This window comes from Passer domesticus, chromosome 10 (assembly GCF_036417665.1).
Source record: "Passer domesticus isolate bPasDom1 chromosome 10, bPasDom1.hap1, whole genome shotgun sequence".
NCBI lineage: Eukaryota > Metazoa > Chordata > Aves > Passeriformes > Passeridae > Passer > Passer domesticus.
In genome coordinates, this window is record NC_087483.1 from 5,680,609 (window position 1) to 5,695,406 (window position 14,798).

At 41.3% G+C, this 14,798-nt stretch overlaps 2 protein-coding genes across 4 annotated transcripts in view; both read left to right on the top strand.

Moving 5' to 3' along the window:
• The window catches only part of LOC135308490 (maestro heat-like repeat-containing protein family member 7), a 166,226-nt gene that overhangs the window by 126,180 nt on the left and 25,248 nt on the right, over positions 1-14,798 (top strand). The window lies entirely within an intron of this gene.
• Positions 1-14,798, top strand: part of LOC135309327 (maestro heat-like repeat-containing protein family member 7) — a 122,861-nt gene that overhangs the window by 84,883 nt on the left and 23,180 nt on the right. The window lies entirely within an intron of this gene.

A 14,798-nucleotide genomic window follows, 5' to 3' on the forward strand; every position in this document is an offset into this window, starting at 1 on the left:
ATTGCTGGAGGCAGTACTAGTACCTCAAGAGATTGCAATTATACACTGCAAAGGACATCAGAAAGGAGAAACAGATGTCAAAATGGGGTAACAGGTTGCAAAAAGAGCAGCAGAACAAAGCCATGCTGAGGTTCGGGCACCACTAATTCCCAAAGGTAAGGAACAATATGACAATGATGTATGTCGTATAATCAGGAAGATCTAGAATTAGCAAGGAATTTAGGAGCAGAACAGAAACATATTGTTTTTGCAACTCCTCAGGGATAGACAGTTATACCTGAAAGAGCATTGTGAAAATTAATTAAGGATGAACATAATTGTATACAGTGGGAAGGGGATGCCTTATATAATTATTTGATGAGGACAAGAGTAAGATGCAACCTGTACTCTAGTGGAAAGCAGGTAAGCCAAGGGTGTGAAATAATGTCTTAGAACCAATGACGCCGGCCATTTATATACAGACACAAACGGAACGGGACCACACCTGAATAGCGTCGTGAGCTGTTTATTTCAGAAGCATCAGACTCATTACATGGCTGTGGCAATGGATGGATGCAAGCAGCTCGCTATCCAGACAGCAGGCCGAGGAAACTTAATGTTGCAACATATTATAAGACGGTTTCAGACCCAGTTTCAGCCAATTACATAGAGCAAAAGCATATTGACAGTAGTTCTATCCAACCACATGAAGCACACGTAGCTGTGGTTAAAACAATAGCAGCTTTTTCTCTCATACAATGATTCATTCATAAAAGACAAAGCATAGAGCCCCATTCATATTTAACCTTCTAAATATTTACTAAAATATACTTTTTGCAACTTAGAAAGCTAAACTACACAGCTTTATTTCTCTATTTCTCATGTCTTTGCTACTGCCAATATATCTTTTCTGCTGCTTTAGCATTTCACTCTCCTTACTGGCTCTGAGGCCTTTCTTTTTCCCAGCTTTCCTAAAATCCTCTAATCCTGTGGATTCCCACAATTCCCCCTCTCTGTTGACTCAAAAAGAAATCTTCAAAATCGTGTTGTCCACTACTTGCTCTACTATAATACTTTTGTTTACTATCTGCTTGAGACTTGTTCTTGTGGACACTAATCATTGCTATGTTACATCACAGCAATTTAATGCTGTGAAGGCCCAGTCAGTGAAAAGATATGAATCACGTCTGACAATAGTTATAAGTCATTGTTCAAAAAACTCTTGTCTGTTTTAGGGTCTTATGTCAAAACCCTCTTCCATTTCTATACCGTCATCTGTCATTTCTGTGAGATTTCTAACACTTTCTCTGCTTCTACTTCCTACTTCCCTCTCTTGTATGACAAAAACTTCCCTGACTGTTTTGTTCATCATCTGTCGCACTCACTGAAGTATGTAGGGGATTACTATCAACATCATTACCAAAACACCCATTATATAGAGACCTATCTTGCAAAGTTGCCTTAGCTAAGGTGTAAAGCTCTATTCTTGGAACAGATCATCCAATCAGGATCTACCATCCTCTTTAATTTGGGCTGTCAAATCTTTCAGTTTTTGTATTCCAAATGATCGGACAGGTTCATACAACACAGTCCTTCAAATTCCTCATAACCATGCCCTTTTACTTGTGCCAGTAAAAGAAAGTCATTTGCTGCTTTATTTTGAAGGGTAGCATGTCTAACACTATCAACATCCCTTAACCTATCACTAATGGCAGAGGATGTGGCATTAGTTTGCTTGCTTAGCCAACATCCAACTCGATCTAATTCTTTCAAAGCCACTGCTGAAGCCAATTGGGATAAAACTATACCTGCTGAAACCCTTCTTGCAGCTTTCCAAGGCATGAAGTCACTCTGACAGTTCTCATCGTAATGATGAGCAGATCTTGTTTTCCTTTGTTTCCTTTTCATGACCACTTTAGCAGAGGGTGCGATTACAGTGAGCATCCCAATGCTACATGGGCCACCTTCAAGGTCTGCTCGAATGCCTTGCCAAGCCCTGTCTCCACAAATGAACCAATATCCCTTAGGCAATTGCCCTGGATATAGCTCAGCCTCAGGAAGCACATCCCAACTCTTTGAAAAATTACACCAAAACCTTAAATTTCTGTATGCAAAATAATGGGGAGTAACATTAAACTTTGGGGGGTCGCCTTTTCACCAAGCACTAGCTATGAAGGTAAAGCAAAAATCCATTGTTAAAGAACCAAGGATTTCCAAAACTTGGGGTTCAGAGGCTGCCCTGGGAAGTTTTTTGACCCAAACGTTCCAATTCAATGTGGGATTGTTTCCATTGTCAATTTCACCTGGCTTACCATTGGATTGTTTTTTGACCAAAGGCAACTCTTTTACTGGCACACCAACCAAACAGGATGAGAAAGGTTTTTCTGGTTCTGAATTAGACAAACATATGATATCTGAGCCGGCTGCCTTGGCCAAGGTCACCCAAACATTTGTTTTTGTTTGTTCCACAGGCAAATCTCCACAACAAAAGACAATTAAAACTCACCAATACCAACACACAACTTGCATTTTCTTCATCTTATCCATGAGCCGCGTTTTGGCAGTATCCTTACATATATATCAATTTTTAAAATTTTGTTTTCAACAAAAGCAAAAACCAAAACTTTTGCCAAAAGTCAGCTCTACAAAACAAACATTTGGCATACCATTGACACACTTATAAATAACATTAACACAGAATCAGAGTTTGCAGGTTCCACCGATGAACAAGGAATGTCAGGTGTGACCTGGGATCCCTCTGTTCGGCTCATGTCTGCGTACTTGCTTCCTCAGTTCTGGACTCGTCAGCACATTCTGGGGTGTGATACAGTTTGACGTTTTTGGCTGGGACCCACCTAATTCCAGCACCTGTAGAGACAGAAGCATACCCTTTGCCCCAGGTTATGAATCGGAAAGGAACTTCAATTTGTCCAGACTCAGGGTTTCTAATTAAAGCAGGTATATTTTCTTTCAGTTTTGCCTGAATATTCTTAGGCATTTGAAAAATGCCTAAGAATTGGTGGATCAGGTTCTGCAAAGGAACTGTTTAGGAAATTAAAAACATACAAAGCTTTGTTCAGTCTCATCTGAGGTGTGACCTCCGCTCCCCCTCTCTGTTGATCTAAAATGCGTTTTAATGTTTGATGTGTTTTTTCAATAATTGCTTGGCTTGTGGGAGAGTGAGGAATACTAAAGATGTGATGAACACCTCATTCTTTTAGAAATGTGGTTAATTTTTGAGATATGTATGCAGGACTATTGTTAGTTTTTATTTTTTGGGGCACGTCCAATGAAGCAAAAGCTTGCAGAAAATGATGAGAGGCATGATTACTTGTTTTACTTGTGTGAAGAGAAGCAAATATTGCACTAGAGAATGTGTTTACTGAAACTTGAATGTTTTTAAATTTACTAAAGGAAGGGTATTTAGGGATATCTGTTTGCTATAACTGCAGGCTTTGCAAACTTCGTGGGTTGACCGCTCCTGTGGAAACAGGAGGCTGCACGAGCTGACAGTCAGGACAAGTATTGATGATAGCTTTAGCTTGACTTTTGGTAATTCGAAATATTCGCACAAGTGCTTGTGCATTTTGGTGAAAAAAGGCATGACTCAGTTTTGCTTGTTCAAAAATGTTTGGTAAAGTGTTTGAAATATCTATTGTTAGTTTGTCTGCTTTTGCGTTTCTTTCTACTAAAAATTTAGGAAGCGAAGAAGGAGTTTTGATGTGAGAAAGAAAATGTGGATTAGTTCTATATTGCAAAGTTGTATAAAGACATGAAAGCTGACGATATAAGGTATCATTACTAACATCTTTTAAAATTGACTCTTCTAATTTCTTAACTATATTAGCGACATAAGTAGAATCTGTGATTAAGTTAAGAGGTTGAGGAAAGAGTTGAAAAGTTTGAACCACAGCAGCAAGCTCAACAAGTTGAGGAGACTCTTCTACTATTTGAATGTCTGACTCTTAAGTATTAGTCTCTTGGTTTAACCAAGTTATGACTGATTTGTGACTTTTGCCAGAGCCATCAGTGAAGAGAGCGACTGCATTTTAAGGTTCTTCACTTAGTTTAGGTTTTTCTCTAAAACTCAGTTTTGTTTGCAATAGTTTGTGAGATGGGTAGTGAACAGAACAAGCACGTGGGAAGCTTAAGAAAGCATACTGTAAATCATCAGAATTTTGCATTGCTCAAATTAAGATCATCTTTTTTCAATGGCAAATAGATAACTGCAAATTCTTGGCCTGCTAAAGTTAACAGTCTGGTTCTGGCTTTAATTACAATTTGTGTAATCTTTTCTAAGACTGTGAAAATTGTCTTTGGAGACTTGTAGGGAAGAAAAATCCATTCAATTATCAACAAAGGATCAGGCTCAGAAGGGTCTTACTGAAAAATGAGACCACAAAGTTGCATTTTTTCTCCTAAAACTGAAAAAAACAAAGTTTTTTTTAGGAATGCAGCGATGAGCTTGTCTTCTTTGGAGAGCTTCTGTGATTTTGTCGAGAGCAGCACAAGCTTCAGGGGTTAAGGTTCTTGGAGAAGTGATGTCGCAGCTTCCTCTCAGCAAATCGAGAAGTGGACTCAGTTCATCGCTGGTGATTCCCAAAAGAGGTCTGACCCAATTGATTTCTCCCAAGAGTTGTTGTAAGTCTCGCAGGTTGTTGACACTGGTCTGGATCTGTATCTTCTGCGGTATTATTGTCGTTTCAGTCATTTTCCATCCTAGATACTTATAGGGAGGAACTTTTTGGATTTTTGTTGTAGAAATTTCAAGTCTAGCTTTTTGGATTTCAGCAACAACACAAGCATGGGTTTGCTCCATCTCTTCCTGCGTTGAAGCTGTGATGAGCAAATCATCCATGTAGTGTAGAATCATGGATTCTGGAAATTTCTGTCGAGCAGGAGACAAAGCTTGGGCGATGAAATATTGACAAATTATAGGCGAGTTCTTCATCCCTTGTGGCAGTGATTTCCAGTGATATCGCTGCACGGGTTCTGTTCAATTGATGACAGGAACTGAAAAAGCAAATCTTGGAGCATTATCAGGATGAAGTGGAATGTGGAAAAAACAGTTCTTTAAATTAATGACAATGAGAGGCTAGTGTTTTTGGATCATTGGTAAAGAAGGGAGTCCAGGTTGAAGGGGTCCCATGTCTTCGATCACCTCATTTATCTTCTTCAGGTCATGAAGCAACCTCCACGAGTCTGATGTCTTCTTGTGGATGACGAAGACTGGTGAATTCTAGGGACTGTTTGTTGGGATGATGTGACCCTGCTGTAATTGTTCCTTTACCAATTTATTAAGGATATTTAATTTTTTCTCTGTCAAAGGCCATTGATCAATCTATATAGGATGATCAGTTCTCTAGGTAATCTTTAAAGTGGCAGGTTTCGACGTGGTTGTCATCACAGGCTTACTTCTCGTTTTGCTCTCCATTGGGATAGGACATTTCTCTTCCAGATGGTGATAGGTTTTTGAATAACAAAAGGACGCACTGTTGTAGTCTTTCTTTCAGGACCTGTGATGTTAATCATGGATGTACTTTGCAGACACACAGTAGCACCTCCAATCTCGGTGAGGGAACTTGATGGAGCTCCTAAATTCTAATTATTAGGCTAGAACATGTGAGAAACTACAATGAAATATGCGCTGGTATTTGGCATGCCTGTAACATAAATTGTTTTACTACAGTGAGTTAGGCTATAAGTCAATTGAGGTCGGTCACGGTTCAAACATTGCACCTAAAAGACTTTTGGACTTGAGGAACTAGAAGGTACAGACACAATTGAATTTTTTGGAAAGTTGTTTTGCTTGTGGGTATTCATAGGAGACAGAAATGCAATAACAATAGGTGTTTTTGGAGGAATTACCATAGGAACTTTAAGTGTAAGAGCTAAAATCATTAGTTCTTCATTGGAGTTTACTGAGACAACAGTAGGAAGAATTGAGAGTCTAAGAAATTTGTTATTGATTTGCATAGTATTAAAAAATTTTGTCTTTGTTGAAAAGGATTAATAACTCTAGTAGGAATGTTCACCCAGCATTAATTATTTAATAGAGGAATTAGCTTTAAGGAGGCTAATTCGTGCCTTGTGTTTGAGGATATTGAGTTGTAACCATTTGAGGATTGGTTGATTGAGGCACAAATGACTGAGGTATTAACACCATTTGAGTGGGTACCTGGTTGCCAGGGGGTACCACTACTTGTGTCTGAGCATGGTGGTAGTGCGCGCTGTTTTTGAAGTTTAATGACAGAGGTCTGCCATCAATATTAAAATGAGAGTGAAAATGCTTAGCAAGATGCCTCCCTTTTCGGCATCGAGGGCAGATAGAATGTTGTTTTGGTGAAAATGTTTTCGCAGGACAATCCTTTTTAACATGACCTGGTTTACCACAAGCAAAGCAACAAGGATTTTTATCAGAGTCCAATTGCACAGTGTTAACAGAATTTTCTCAAAGTTTTTCTTGTTTTCTTAAAAGCTTTTCAAATCTATTTATTCGTTTTGTCAAATTATCTTCTAATGTTTTTTTTAATACATTGACCTGTAAATTAGCAAGGTGTTGTGGTCCACTTATTCTGCTGCATGCTGTTAACATCTGCACAACAGTTGGAGGCTGATCAGGTAAAGTTAAAATAATTTTTCTACATTCATCATTAGCATTTACAAAAGCAAGGTTTTGAACAATATACGAACGAGCTTGTTCATCTGGACATTTCTTTTCAACTGCTGGAGTTAATCTATCTAAAAAAGAACTATAGGATTCTGGTTTACCTTGTTTAATTAACGTATAAGAATTTACATGTGTGCTAGCTGATTCTACTGAAAAGAAGGCTCATTTAGCAGCATCTTTAATGTCTACTAATACAGACTGAGGCAAATCTACTGCTTGATTTTCTGCTTTATGGTAAGGTGGATCGCCTGCTAATTGAACAACATCTAAATTTGCATGATCAGTATTTACATATTTTCCAACCAACTTATTAAGAAGTTTTTTCCATTGTAATTCCCATAGTAGATATTGTGAATTGGTTAAAATCAGGGAAGCCACATTTCGACAATCAGCAGGGACTAAATCATAAGAATTAAAAGTATTTTTCAGCACACTATTAAAATAAGGAAGAGAACTCACTTTCTTTCAAAGCTTGACGTAATTCCTTTATGTCATGGTGAGTAAGACTTTCATATTTTGGGTTAGTATCATTAGGACTGTATCTTACAGGTAATGCAAGGAGTTGTTTCTTTGAATCCAAATCTTTTTCTAATTGTTGATTAATATTAGACTAGTTAGGCAGCCTTAAAGGAGGATTGGGGTTGGAATTGACAGTTCCACTGACAGCAGCTGTTTTGGGAACCCTGCCAGGGTCTGAATTCTTGGTAGCGGCGTTGCTGTAGCAACGAACTTTCTTGGGAGTTTTGCTAGGATGGGCGGGAGAACACACCTCGGAATTTTTGGCAGAGACACCTGAACAACAGGCCTCCCCTGGAGCCCTGCCAAGAGGGGCAGAGGCGGGCTCAGCTAAGGACTATGCCCCCTCCGGAGCCCAACGTGGGGTTGGGGAGGAGGCGTGTTCTCTGGATTGGGGAGTAAATCCAAAATTTGTTTCAGCTTGGCTACTTGTTTTTGAATTTACATCTCTGATAATTTTTGAAGCTTTACTGCATGTTTCACACTGTCTCCCTGCCAACGACGGGAGGGTTGTCTCCCTGCCAAGCTGGAGGGTTGCCAACATTAGACTGCAAGTTTAAAATGCTATTTTTTTTCTCAGCAACAAATGAGACAGACTTCAAATCCTTCAAAATCTCAGTCTGCGTTTCCACAGAGACCTTTGGAAAATCTCCTTTCTTTTCAAGCCCTGCCTTGTTCTCTGAAGGCAGCGCCACAGCTACAGCTATTTCATCCTCTGAATCAAAAGCTTGGCGAGCTATAGAAAAACTTGGTAGAGACTTAGCAGAACAGTTTACTAGAAAAGGATTTTTTGAATGGCAACACACACTGCCTGCCTGAACTGAACTAAAGGGGGTGTCTGCTCAAGAAGAGGAAGCAGTGGCAGGAGTGACCCCCACACCCCCCGACCAGGCAAAACAGATCCCAAGCCCGTCTCGGCCAATCCTGCTTGTACAGTTTCAGAACACATATCTCCTTTATCACAAAACCTCTGTAAATTATCATCTACCACCTTTGTGTGGCTCGCACCTCCCCCGAACAGAACTCAAGCACGTTCTCATTCTTGGAACGCAATGAAAATTTCAACCATATTTTCCCGGCTGCTGTCAACTGCAGAAATGCTGACAAAGCCTGAAGAAACAGGGGACGCAACCCGAGATGGAAGCTGTTCCGGTTCGCAGTCTCCGGAAGACGCTTTGGAAGGGAAGGAATTCTGAGGGGAATCCGAATCTTCCACAGAAAAGGAGGGTGACTCGGTATTACTTGGATTTAAAGCATCTGAACAAGATATTTTGTTCTGTTGTTTGGAAATGTCTGTATTACAGTCAGTTTGTTTAAAACACGCTAATAAAGCTCTGGAAACAGGCATGAATTTGTATATAGTTTCGTCCTTTTTGAGAGAGAACAGATTATAGATTTTCCAGTTTATTTGATCCCAAAAAACAAAGGTAAAAGCAGACTGCAAGTCTATATTTTGAGTGTTCGCTTTTACCCAGAATAATAAGTCTTTCAGTTCATTTTTTGTGATATCTGAACGTCCTTTATCTTGTAACATTTTCTCAAGACGGTAAAAAACGTCCCATTCCGTTGTAGATAAATGATTTTTCATTTTCGTCACCCAGGAAGCCCCTAGAAAAAGATTACTTACAAAGACATCAGATGTAGAAGACGAGGGGATGAAGTATTCCTCCTGGGTCTCCAGCGCCCGAGTTTATCCAAGATTTTCTTTTTTATCCTAGTCTAAAGTCATCCTCACAGAGGGGAACCATTTGACGCCGGCAATTATTTACAGACACGAACGGAACGGGACCACACCTGAATAGCGTCGTGAGCTGTTTATTTCAGAAGCATCAGACTCATTATATGGCTATGGCAATGGATGGATGCAAGCAGCTCTCTATCCAGACAGCAGGCCAAGGAAACTTAATGTTGCAACATATTATAAGATAGTTTCAGACCCAGTTTCAGCCAATTACATAGAGCAAAAGCATATTGACAGTAGTTCTATCCAACCACATGAAGCACACGTAGCTTTGGTGAAAACAATAGCAGCTTTTTCTCTCATACAATGGTTCGTTTATAAAAGACAAAGCACAGAGCTCCATTCATATTTAACCTTCTAAATATTTACTAAAATATACTTTTTGCAACTTAGAAAGCTAAACTACACAGCTTTATTGCTCTATTTCTCATGTCTTTGCTACTGCCAATATATCTTTTCTGCTGCTTTAGCATTTCACTCTCCTTACTGGCTCTGAGGCCTTTCTTTTTCCCAGCTTTCCTAAAACCCTCTAATCCTGTGGATTCCCACAATAGGTTGGTTGAAAAATATGTAAATACTCATCATGCAAATTTAGATGTTGTCAATTAGCAGGCGATCCACCTTACCATAAAGCAGAAAATCAAGCAGTAGATTTGCCTCAGTCTGTATTAGCTGATATTAAAGATGCTGCAAGGGAAGCCTTATTTTCAGTAGAATCAGCTAGCACACATGTAAATTCTTATACGTTAATTAAACAAGGTAAACCAGAATCCTATAGTTCTTTTTTAGATAGATTAACTCCAGCAGTTGAAAAGAAATGTCCAGATGAACAAGCTCGTTCTTATATTGTTCAAAACCTTGCTTTTATAAATGCTAATGATGAATGTAGAAAAATTATTTTAACTTTACCTGATCAGCCTCCAACTGTTGTGCAGATGTTAACAGCATGCAGCAGAATAAGTGGACCACAACACCTTGCTAATTTACAGGTCAATGCATTAAAAATACATTAGAAGATAATATGACAAAACGAATAAACAAATTTGAAAAGCTTTTAAAAAAACCAGAAAAAACTTTGAGAAAATTCTGTTAACACTGTGCAGTTGGACTCTGATAAAAATCCTTGTTGCTTTGCTTGTGGTAAACCAGGTCATGTTAAAAAGGATTGTCCTGCGAAAACATTTTCACCAAAACAACATTCTATCTGCCCTCGATGCCGAAAAGGGAGGCATCTTGCTAAGCATTTTCACTCTCATTTTAATATTGATGGCAGACCTCTGTCATTAAACTTCAAAAACAGCGCGCACTACCACCATGCTCAGACACAAGTAGTGGTACCCCCTGGCAACCAGGTACCCACTCAAATGGTGTTAATACCTCAGTCATTTGTGCCTCAATCAACCAATCCTCAAATGGTTACAACTCAATATTCTCAAACACAAGGCACGAATTAGCCTCCTTAAAGCTAATTCCTCTATTAAATAATTAATGCTGGGTGAACATTCCTACTAGAGTTATTAATCCTTTTTAACAAAGACAATTTTTTAAAATTCTAAGCAGTCAACAAATTTCTTAGACTCTCAATTCTTCCTACTGTTGTCTCAGTAAACTCTAATGAAGAACTAATGACTTTAGTTCTTACACTTAAAATTCCTATGGTAATTCCTCCAAAAACACCTATTGTTATTGCATTTCTGTCTCCTATGAATACCCACAAGCAAAACAACTTTCCAAAAAATTCAATTGTGTCTGTACCTTCTAGTTCCTCAAGTCCAAAAGTCTTTTAGGTGCAATGTATGAACCATGACTTATCTCAATTAACTTGTAGCCTGACTCACTGTAGTAAAACAATTTATGTTACAGGCATGCCAAATACTGGTGCAAATGTCACTGGAATTTCTCACATGTTCTGGCCTAATGACTGGAATTTAGTAGCTCCATCAGGTTCCCTCACCGAGATTGGAGGTGCTACTGTGTGTCTGCTCCTAAATTCCTTGCTAATTCTAGATCTTCCTGATTATACGACATACATCATTGTCATATTGTTCCTTACCTTTGGGAATTAGTGGTGCCCGAACCTCAGCATGGCTTTGTTCTGCTGCTCTTTTTGCAACCTGTTACCCCATTTTGACGTCTGTTTCTCCTTTCTGATGTCCTTTGCAGTGCATAACTGCAACCTCTTGAGGTACTAGTACTGCCTCCAGCAATTTTAGGATTTCTTCTGAATGCTTAATTTGCTTTCCTTGAGCTGTCAATAGTCCTTTTCTTTCCAAACTGCTTCATGGCACCGATTACTCTGAAGGCATACTTGGAATCTGTTCATATATTGATCCTTTTTCCTCAGGCTGGTCAGAAGGTACGGCTTAAAGTGATTATCTCTGCCTTCTGAGCTGACTTGTCTAGGGCTTCTATCCCCTATTGCTGTGTGCTGATTATATATCCTGATTTTCACTGATCTGCTCTTACAAAGCCACTCCCATCTGTGTACTGAGATTCTGCTCCTGGATTTGGGCTTTCTTTAAGATCTGGGCAGCTGGAATAAAGTGGACTTCATGGTTTTGATACAGTCATGCTACAAAGGTTCCTTGTCTGTCTGGTGAGTGGCCAGGAATGCTGCTGGATGAACTAGAGAAGAGATTAGTTTGGTAATACCACATTGTTCCACCAAAATTGCCTGATGTTTAAGCAGTCTGGAGGGTGAAAGCCAACGCCCACCCTTTTGCTCAAGAAGTGCTGCTACTGAATGTGAGATAAATACAATTATTTGTTTACCTAGAGTGAATCCTCAGGCTTCTTGGATGTTTGAAACAAGAGCAGCAACTGCTCACAGTCAGGCTGTCCCCTACTCACTTCATCCAGTTGTTTAGAGAAGTAGGCTATTGCTCTCTTCTATGGGCCAATTGTTTGAGCCACTACAAGGACTACAATCTCTACGCCCCCTACACAACAAACAAGGGATCAGAGGGTTACAAGGAGCATAGGGCATCAGTCACTTTGCTTTCCCTGCCACTCCTGTCATCGGAAAATGGAAATGCAGGTAGAGCTACTGCACTTGGTTCCTGTCAGATTGTAAGTCTCATTTGTGTCAGAGTCACTCTGGCCTTTCTCACCATCTACTTCTTCCTTGTCCTTCACCTGCCAAGCCCCTCTGGCTGACAATGCAAATGCAGTTCCACATATTCACACTCTTTCATACAACACAAAAGGGTACTTAGGGGATTTCCCACAAACTAGAAATTTGTTTTAGTGCTTAAGGTGGTCCGAGCATCTGACAGATATCACCCAATTGTGGGAAAAAATTCCCAGCTAGGCTGAGAATGAGGTGATCTCTCGGGGACAAAATTACTTTTGAGGAAAAGTCTGAGTAATTTCTAAAGGGCACATAGAGATCATTATGGGAGCAACCCTGAGATAAATGTTAGGGGAAAGAAAGAACACTTGGAGGGTAAAATCTCAGGTTATCTAGCTTCCCACCACCTCGTCCCTTGCCCCAGCAGGGGAGCTTTGCCCTCCCTGTCCCCAGCCAGCCCAGCCTGGCACCTCAGGGCTGTCCCCAGCCTCCTGCTGAGGCCCGGCCTCGAGGGCTTCTGCTGCAGGCCTGGCAGACGCTGTGAGGAAGCGCCAGAGCAGCTGGGTGCCAGGAACAAGGCGGCTGCCTGGGGGCTGCTTGTGGCCTCTGACACCCAATTCCTCAGGGCTTCCCAGTGCTCCAGCCCCTCAGGAGCCTCCTGTTGTTCTGCCAATTGACAGAGGCCATTTAAAGGACACCTCACTGGAAATCATGTTCTTATTTTACTGTGAATATTAAGGAACCACAGTGAAAGAAGATACATTCAATAAAAATGTGCGCTTGGTTTTAGTGAGAAGCAAAACAAGCAAGGCAGTGCACCTCAATCAGTACTGTAAGAGAGAAAGGAGAGCGATTTAGAAAGATGCATCACCAATTGCCTGAATTGTTTATCATCCTGCAGATCCACAGTTGCTGGGGGGCCCTGTTTTGTGCCAAGGACCTGGAGAACCATTCCCAGCAATTGGGAAAATCCTACATGGTCCATCCACCCATAGATGAGGTCTCCAAATTTGCCCCAAAATTCAGTCCACCTTTTATAGGCCAAAAAGAGCAAGTCCAAGTGACTTGATTATATTTTTAGCCCAGAAACACCTGGAGCTGATGGCACACTTCACAACCAGCAGGGGACACAGCTCAGCCAAAGGCCAGACCTCTGCTGCGAGGACTTCCCTTAAAATACCCTACAAACAAACCTCTATTCAAGTCAGTTGGGAAAGTTTCTTAAAATGATACATTTCTGCCACATAACTACCCAGGGTTATGTGACAGTTTCTAAAGCAGCTGGTTTGGAGTCAAACAGCCAGCATTAAGAGTCCTTGTCATATATTTGCAGCTAAATCACACTTAGGGGGATGTGAAGGAGTTTGGAATGAGTTAGAGACCGGACCTCTGAGTTTTTTAGATGATGCCATTTCTTTTTCTTATCTTTGGCACAGACAGGAAGGGTGAGTTTGGCTCACATTTCCACCGCATGACTCACAAGGTCACAAGACTTCTAGTTACAAGACCTTTTAAGGATTTATTGGCCAATAAAACACTGCCAACAAGGATAAGTATGTTTTGGACCCAATCCTTTAACATTTCGCTTTAGGGACTCATGCTACACTGTAAGCTTCCTTAGGCAATCATGTTATGGCAAACAAACCTACAGCACTGCATTCTCCACTTCTTGTTTACCTTTGTAAATACTTTTATTTTTTCTATATCTAAAAGTCTAAAACTTTAAACTTTCCTCCACTTAGCTTCATGTGTCACTGCTATGAACTCTAAATCCACATTCTTGCTTCCAGCACCTAAATTTGGAAGCCTTTTCCAAGGTCTCAGATCAAATCCTCTGTTAAATTCTAAGCTTTGCTTACAAGTCCAAAAGGCTGAGAATTCCCTACATTTCGGGTTCCAACAACACTGATGCAGTGAGTCACAGAGTGCCCAGGACCTGTCTTGTAAGTCAACTCTGTCAGGAACAAGGCGGCTGCCAGGGGGCTGCTCATGGCCTCTGACACCCAATTGCTCAGGGCTTCCCAGTGCCCCAGCCCCTCAGGCTCTCCCCCAGCGCGGCCAAGCTGCCCGGCAGCAGCGCCGCAGCCCCACAGGAGCTCCAGAGGAGCCCCAGCCAGAGGCACCTGGGAGCCCTCAGCAATGCAGCCAGCAGCACACGGCCAGGAGGACACGGATGGCGCTTCCTGCCTGCCACAGGCCTTGTGGCCATCTCCAGGCACCGCTCCCGCAGGGATCCCCGCACTCCGGCCCTGCCCACCCGCTCTGTCGGCAGCACAAAGGCTTCAGCAGAACCACCACAGGCCAAGGGGCTTCTGGCCATTGTCCCTGCAGCACTGCACGCCTGGGCAGCTGGCTGAGTGCAAGCACCATTTTCCCCCTCCCCCCTATGCCCTGCAGACCCTGGGGAGCATAAGAGAGATCCTGGAGTCTGTGTGTTATAACACATTCTATATTAACATAGTAAAAGAAAACTAAAAGTAGAACATTCTTGAAAAAAACCAAAATTCCTAATTAGTCCGGTGGCCCCAACTAAAAGAACATATGGAATCACATCTCCACAGAGCTCCAGCAGCTCAGCCTGTGGAGATGCGACAGACGCGGCCGAGCCTTCCACATCCCGCGCAGCTGATTTTGCAGCCTCTGGAACCTGGAGATTGGAGCCCGCTCTGCAGACCTGAGGATGCACAATGATTGAATTGCCAGGCTTCCAACGGCAAGGCTGACGTCATTTGCCCTGTCTTCAAGGGCTGCAAGAAAAAGGAACAGAGCCACGGTCAGAACCTGGACCTGAGGGATGCAAAGACAGCCCCTTGCCAGGACCA